We start from the raw sequence: 7,005 nt of genomic DNA, 5'->3' as shown, positions 1-7,005 counted from the left end.
GGGATGATTTGGACCGTTTTTATTTCGGGGGGGATGATTTGGACCGTTTTTATTTCGGGGGGGATGATTTGGACCGTTTTTATTTCAGGGGGGATGATTTGGACCGTTTTTATTTCGGGGGGGATGATTTGGACCGTTTTTATTTCGGGGGGGATGATTTGGACCGTTTTTATTTCAGGGGGGGGATGATTTGGACCGTTTTTATTTCAGGGGGGATGATTTGGACCGTTTTTATTTCGGGGGGGATGATTTGGACCGTTTTTATTTCGGGGGGGATGATTTGGACCGTTTTTATTTCGGGGGGGATGATTTGGACCGTTTTTATTTCAGGGGGGGATGATTTGGACCGTTTTTATTTCAGGGATGATTTGGACCGTTTTTATTTCAGGGGGGGTGATTTGGACCGTTTTTATTTCGGGGGGGATGATTTGGACCGTTTTTATTTCGGGGGGGATGATTTGGACCGTTTTTATTTCAGGGGGGGGATGATTTGGACCGTTTTTATTTCAGGGGGGATGATTTGGACCGTTTTTATTTCGGGGGGGATGATTTGGACCGTTTTTATTTCGGGGGGGATGATTTGGACCGTTTTTATTTCGGGGGGGATGATTTGGACCGTTTTTATTTCAGGGGGGATGATTTGGACCGTTTTTATTTCAGGGGGGGGATGATTTGGACCGTTTTTATTTCAGGGGGGATGATTTGGACCGTTTTTATTTCAGGGGGATGATTCTGACCGTTTTTATTTCAGGGGGGAGGATTTGGACCGTTTTTATTTCAGGGGGGGGATGATTTGGACCGTTTTTATTTCAGGGGGATGATTCTGACCGTTTTTATTTCAGGGGGGGATGATTTGGACCGTTTTTATTTCAGGGGGGATGATTTGGACCGTTTTTATTTCGGGGGGGATGATTTGGACCGTTTTTATTTCGGGGGGGATGATTTGGACCGTTTTTATTTCGGGGGGGATGATTTGGACCGTTTTTATTTCAGGGGGGATGATTTGGACCGTTTTTATTTCAGGGGGGGGATGATTTGGACCGTTTTTATTTCAGGGGGATGATTCTGACCGTTTTTATTTCAGGGGGGGATGATTTGGACCGTTTTTATTTCAGGGGGGGGATGATTCTGACCGTTTTTATTTCAGGGGGGGATGATTTGGACCGTTTTTATTTCAGGGGGGGGATGATTTGGACCGTTTTTATTTCAGGGGGGATGATTTGGACCGTTTTTATTTCGGGGGGGATGATTTGGACTTTTTTTATTTCAGGGGGGGATGATTTGGACCGTTTTTATTTCAGGGGGATGATTCTGACCGTTTTTATTTCAGGGGGGATGATTTGGACCGTTTTTATTTCAGGGGGGGGATGATTCTGACCGTTTTTATTTCAGGGGGGGATGATTTGGACCGTTTTTATTTCAGGGGGGGGATGATTTGGACCGTTTTTATTTCAGGGGGATGATTTGGACCGTTTTTATTTCAGGGGGGATGATTTGGACCGTTTTTATTTCGGGGGGGATGATTTGGACCGTTTTTATTTCAGGGGGGGGATGATTTGGACCGTTTTTATTTCAGGGGGGATGATTTGGACCGTTTTTATTTCGGGGGGGATGATTTGGACCGTTTTTATTTCGGGGGGGATGATTTGGACCGTTTTTATTTCGGGGGGGATGATTTGGACCGTTTTTATTTCAGGGGGGATGATTTGGACCGTTTTTATTTCGGGGGGGATGATTTGGACTGTTTTTATTTCGGGGGGGATGATTTGGACCGTTTTTATTTCAGGGGGGGGATGATTTGGACCGTTTTTATTTCAGGGGGGGATGATTTGGACCGTTTTTATTTCAGGGGGGGGATGATTTGGACCGTTTTTATTTCAGGGGGATGATTCTGACCGTTTTTATTTCAGGGGGGGATGATTTGGACCGTTTTTATTTCAGGGGGGATGATTTGGACCGTTTTTATTTCGGGGGGGATGATTTGGACCGTTTTTATTTCGGGGGGGATGATTTGGACCGTTTTTATTTCGGGGGGGATGATTTGGACCGTTTTTATTTCAGGGGGGATGATTTGGACCGTTTTTATTTCAGGGGGGGGATGATTTGGACCGTTTTTATTTCAGGGGGATGATTCTGACCGTTTTTATTTCAGGGGGGGATGATTTGGACCGTTTTTATTTCAGGGGGGGGATGATTCTGACCGTTTTTATTTCAGGGGGGGATGATTTGGACCGTTTTTATTTCAGGGGGGGGATGATTTGGACCGTTTTTATTTCAGGGGGGATGATTTGGACCGTTTTTATTTCGGGGGGGATGATTTGGACCGTTTTTATTTCGGGGGGGATGATTTGGACCGTTTTTATTTCAGGGGGGATGATTTGGACCGTTTTTATTTCGGGGGGGATGATTTGGACCGTTTTTATTTCGGGGGGGATGATTTGGACCGTTTTTATTTCAGGGGGGGGATGATTTGGACCGTTTTTATTTCAGGGGGGATGATTTGGACCGTTTTTATTTCGGGGGGGATGATTTGGACCGTTTTTATTTCGGGGGGGATGATTTGGACCGTTTTTATTTCGGGGGGGATGATTTGGACCGTTTTTATTTCAGGGGGGGATGATTTGGACCGTTTTTATTTCAGGGATGATTTGGACCGTTTTTATTTCAGGGGGGGTGATTTGGACCGTTTTTATTTCGGGGGGGATGATTTGGACCGTTTTTATTTCGGGGGGGATGATTTGGACCGTTTTTATTTCAGGGGGGGGATGATTTGGACCGTTTTTATTTCAGGGGGGATGATTTGGACCGTTTTTATTTCGGGGGGGATGATTTGGACCGTTTTTATTTCGGGGGGGATGATTTGGACCGTTTTTATTTCGGGGGGGATGATTTGGACCGTTTTTATTTCAGGGGGGATGATTTGGACCGTTTTTATTTCAGGGGGGGGATGATTTGGACCGTTTTTATTTCAGGGGGGATGATTTGGACCGTTTTTATTTCAGGGGGATGATTCTGACCGTTTTTATTTCAGGGGGGAGGATTTGGACCGTTTTTATTTCAGGGGGGGGATGATTTGGACCGTTTTTATTTCAGGGGGATGATTTGGACCGTTTTTATTTCAGGGGGGATGATTTGGACCGTTTTTATTTCGGGGGGGATGATTTGGACCGTTTTTATTTCAGGGGGGGGATGATTTGGACCGTTTTTATTTCAGGGGGGATGATTTGGACCGTTTTTATTTCGGGGGGGATGATTTGGACCGTTTTTATTTCGGGGGGGATGATTTGGACCGTTTTTATTTCGGGGGGGATGATTTGGACCGTTTTTATTTCAGGGGGGATGATTTGGACCGTTTTTATTTCGGGGGGGATGATTTGGACTGTTTTTATTTCGGGGGGGATGATTTGGACCGTTTTTATTTCAGGGGGGGGATGATTTGGACCGTTTTTATTTCAGGGGGGGATGATTTGGACCGTTTTTATTTCAGGGGGGGGATGATTTGGACCGTTTTTATTTCAGGGGGATGATTCTGACCGTTTTTATTTCAGGGGGGGATGATTTGGACCGTTTTTATTTCAGGGGGGATGATTTGGACCGTTTTTATTTCGGGGGGGATGATTTGGACCGTTTTTATTTCGGGGGGGATGATTTGGACCGTTTTTATTTCGGGGGGGATGATTTGGACCGTTTTTATTTCAGGGGGGATGATTTGGACCGTTTTTATTTCAGGGGGGGGATGATTTGGACCGTTTTTATTTCAGGGGGATGATTCTGACCGTTTTTATTTCAGGGGGGGATGATTTGGACCGTTTTTATTTCAGGGGGGGGATGATTCTGACCGTTTTTATTTCAGGGGGGGATGATTTGGACCGTTTTTATTTCAGGGGGGGGATGATTTGGACCGTTTTTATTTCAGGGGGGATGATTTGGACCGTTTTTATTTCGGGGGGGATGATTTGGACCGTTTTTATTTCGGGGGGGATGATTTGGACCGTTTTTATTTCAGGGGGGATGATTTGGACCGTTTTTATTTCGGGGGGGATGATTTGGACCGTTTTTATTTCGGGGGGGATGATTTGGACCGTTTTTATTTCAGGGGGGGGATGATTTGGACCGTTTTTATTTCAGGGGGGATGATTTGGACCGTTTTTATTTCGGGGGGGATGATTTGGACCGTTTTTATTTCGGGGGGGATGATTTGGACCGTTTTTATTTCGGGGGGGATGATTTGGACCGTTTTTATTTCAGGGGGGATGATTTGGACCGTTTTTATTTCGGGGGGGATGATTTGGACCGTTTTTATTTCGGGGGGGATGATTTGGACCGTTTTTATTTCAGGGGGGGGATGATTTGGACCGTTTTTATTTCAGGGGGGATGATTTGGACCGTTTTTATTTCGGGGGGGATGATTTGGACCGTTTTTATTTCGGGGGGGATGATTTGGACCGTTTTTATTTCGGGGGGGATGATTTGGACCGTTTTTATTTCAGGGGGGATGATTTGGACCGTTTTTATTTCAGGGGGGGGATGATTTGGACCGTTTTTATTTCAGGGGGGATGATTTGGACCGTTTTTATTTCGGGGGGGATGATTTGGACCGTTTTTATTTCGGGGGGGATGATTTGGACCGTTTTTATTTCAGGGGGGATGATTTGGACCGTTTTTATTTCAGGGGGGATGATTTGGACCGTTTTTATTTCGGGGGGATGATTTGGACCGTTTTTATTTCAGGGGGGATGATTTGGACCGTTTTTATTTCAGGGGGGGGATGATTCTGACCGTTTTTATTTCAGGGGGGGATGATTTGGACCGTTTTTATTTCAGGGGGGGGATGATTTGGACCGTTTTTATTTCAGGGGGGGGATGATTCTGACCGTTTTTATTTCAGGGGGGGATGATTTGGACCGTTTTTATTTCAGGGGGGATGCTGGCTTTAGTTCTTCTGAGGAGGAGACGAGCAGCAGCAGCAGCAGCAAGGAGGGCCCATGAAATCCTCATGAGAAGACTTGAGAAGATTTGGGGGAATCCAGGCTCGTTGGAGCTACAGCTCCATGATGACCAGGTCTACTTCAGATTGAACAGGGAGCAGTTTGACAGCCTGTTGGGGAGTGGGTCCTCAGCAGGATGACAACCATCTTCTCTCCTATTGGTCGCACCGAGATGCCCTCACAGCGCGATGAAATTAAAAAATGTTCAATTCAGACGCAGGCAGGTGAAACGCCCGTGGCAGGTGGCCTCTCGCGCGCCGCCAAGCTCGCCAGCAGAGCGGTCCACTCTTGCGCTGCGGTAGCACATACACAATGAATGGGAAAGCCGGCTGCGGTCCCGCTTTGCGCCCTCTATGTGAAAGGGGCTTAATACTGTTGGCCCGTGAAGGTTACATTTGGCCCCATAATGGCCCCTGTTTCAGAAAAATCCTAGAACCCCCAGTGCCAAGTTTTGTTACCCGCAGCTGCGCTGACACGCAAAAAAAAAGAAAAGCTGCTGAGACCCTGTCGTGCAGCGCTGCTCTCGGCAGAGATTGTATGAAGTGAAGTAAAGTGAGATGCCTCACTCCATTGGGAAAAAAACGTCTGGTGACAATTTTGATTATCGCTTTTTTGTCGACAACGTCGGCGAATCGTTGCAGCCCTAATTATGATCGGAACACAAGCCATTCCACGGCCCGGTAGTAACGGCTCTACGGACCGGTACCGGTCCGGGGACCGGGGGTTGGGAATCACGGCTCTAACACATGGGGCCCGACTGGATGTGCAGAGTGGAAGCAGACCTGGGCTCACTCAGAGGTTGGTGTCAGCTGGGACATTGAAACTGAGACATGTTGCGGATGTAGCGGGTCCAGGATTCTACAACACAGAGGCAGTGGCCGCTTTGCTGGGTCTGAGGTCGAGGCGACACACCAGAGACATTCTGAATGAATGGATGAGGAGACTGAGCAACAGGAACTGGAGATGCTACAGGACTACTTCAGTGGTACGGAGCATCCAGATGACGGAGATCCGTTCCCTGAATTGGGTCTTGATGTGGATCAAACTGGGGTGATGGAGTTTTCTTTGAGAAGTCGAATGAACCATCTACAGATTTGTACATGCTGAGGGGGAAAGCTATGTACAAACACTGTGTTAAAGCTCTGAACAAAGAACAGTTGAGTTGGAAAACCGACACTGTATGGAGAGAGACATTAAAGATGGAGGACGATTGCAAACCAGTGTGGAGGGTGCTATATAAGCCCCCCTTAAACAAAAGATCAGGGGATCTACAGTGGAGGATATTGAAGGGAGCTCTGGGTGTTAACAGCTTTGTTTCTAGGTTGAATCCCTCAGTGTCCACTAAATGCCCTTTCTGTGACGAGCCGGAAACTATTTTCCATTGTTTTATGGAATGTTACAGATTAGAAGAACTGTTTGAAATTTAGAAAATTATTTTTTTAAGCTGTGGTGAGGAGTGGTGTAAAATGGATTTTGTTCTTGGTGCTGGGTACAAAAAAGAAAATGCAAAGAAGTGGCAGTTATTGAACTTTGTTGTGGGACAGGCCAAACTGTCCGTTTACAAAAGCAGGAAGAATCAGGTGTTGAATGAATCAGGGGAGGGGCTTCTGCCCATGTTTAAGGCATTGGTAAAAGACAGAATCAGAGTGGACTTTGGGTTCTACTCACTCATGAATGATGATGAGTTTTTGATCTTACAGGGGTGTTTCAATGAGGCTTGTGCTCTGTTGTGGAGGGACAGTTGCTTTTTAACTATGTGTTATTATAATGAGTTCTGTTTTTGATATTCTGAAGTGTTTTAAAATGTCATGATTGAATAGAAAATAAAGGGTTTTTGAAAATCAAATCTTTCTTTATTATTATCTTTCTTTCTTTCTTTCTTTCTTTCTTTCTTTCTTTCTTTCTTTCTTTCTTTCTTTCTTTCTTTCTTTCTTTCTTTCTTTCTTTCTTATTATTTTTCTTTCTTTTCGTTTTTGTTAATAATTTTATTCATTTATTACCTTATTGTTTGTGTTTA

Source organism: Cololabis saira, chromosome 10, assembly GCF_033807715.1.
Source record: "Cololabis saira isolate AMF1-May2022 chromosome 10, fColSai1.1, whole genome shotgun sequence".
NCBI classification, from domain to species: Eukaryota; Metazoa; Chordata; class Actinopteri; order Beloniformes; family Belonidae; genus Cololabis; species Cololabis saira.
The sequence above is the reverse complement of the archived record's forward strand: the minus strand, read 5'-3'. Positions refer to the sequence as shown.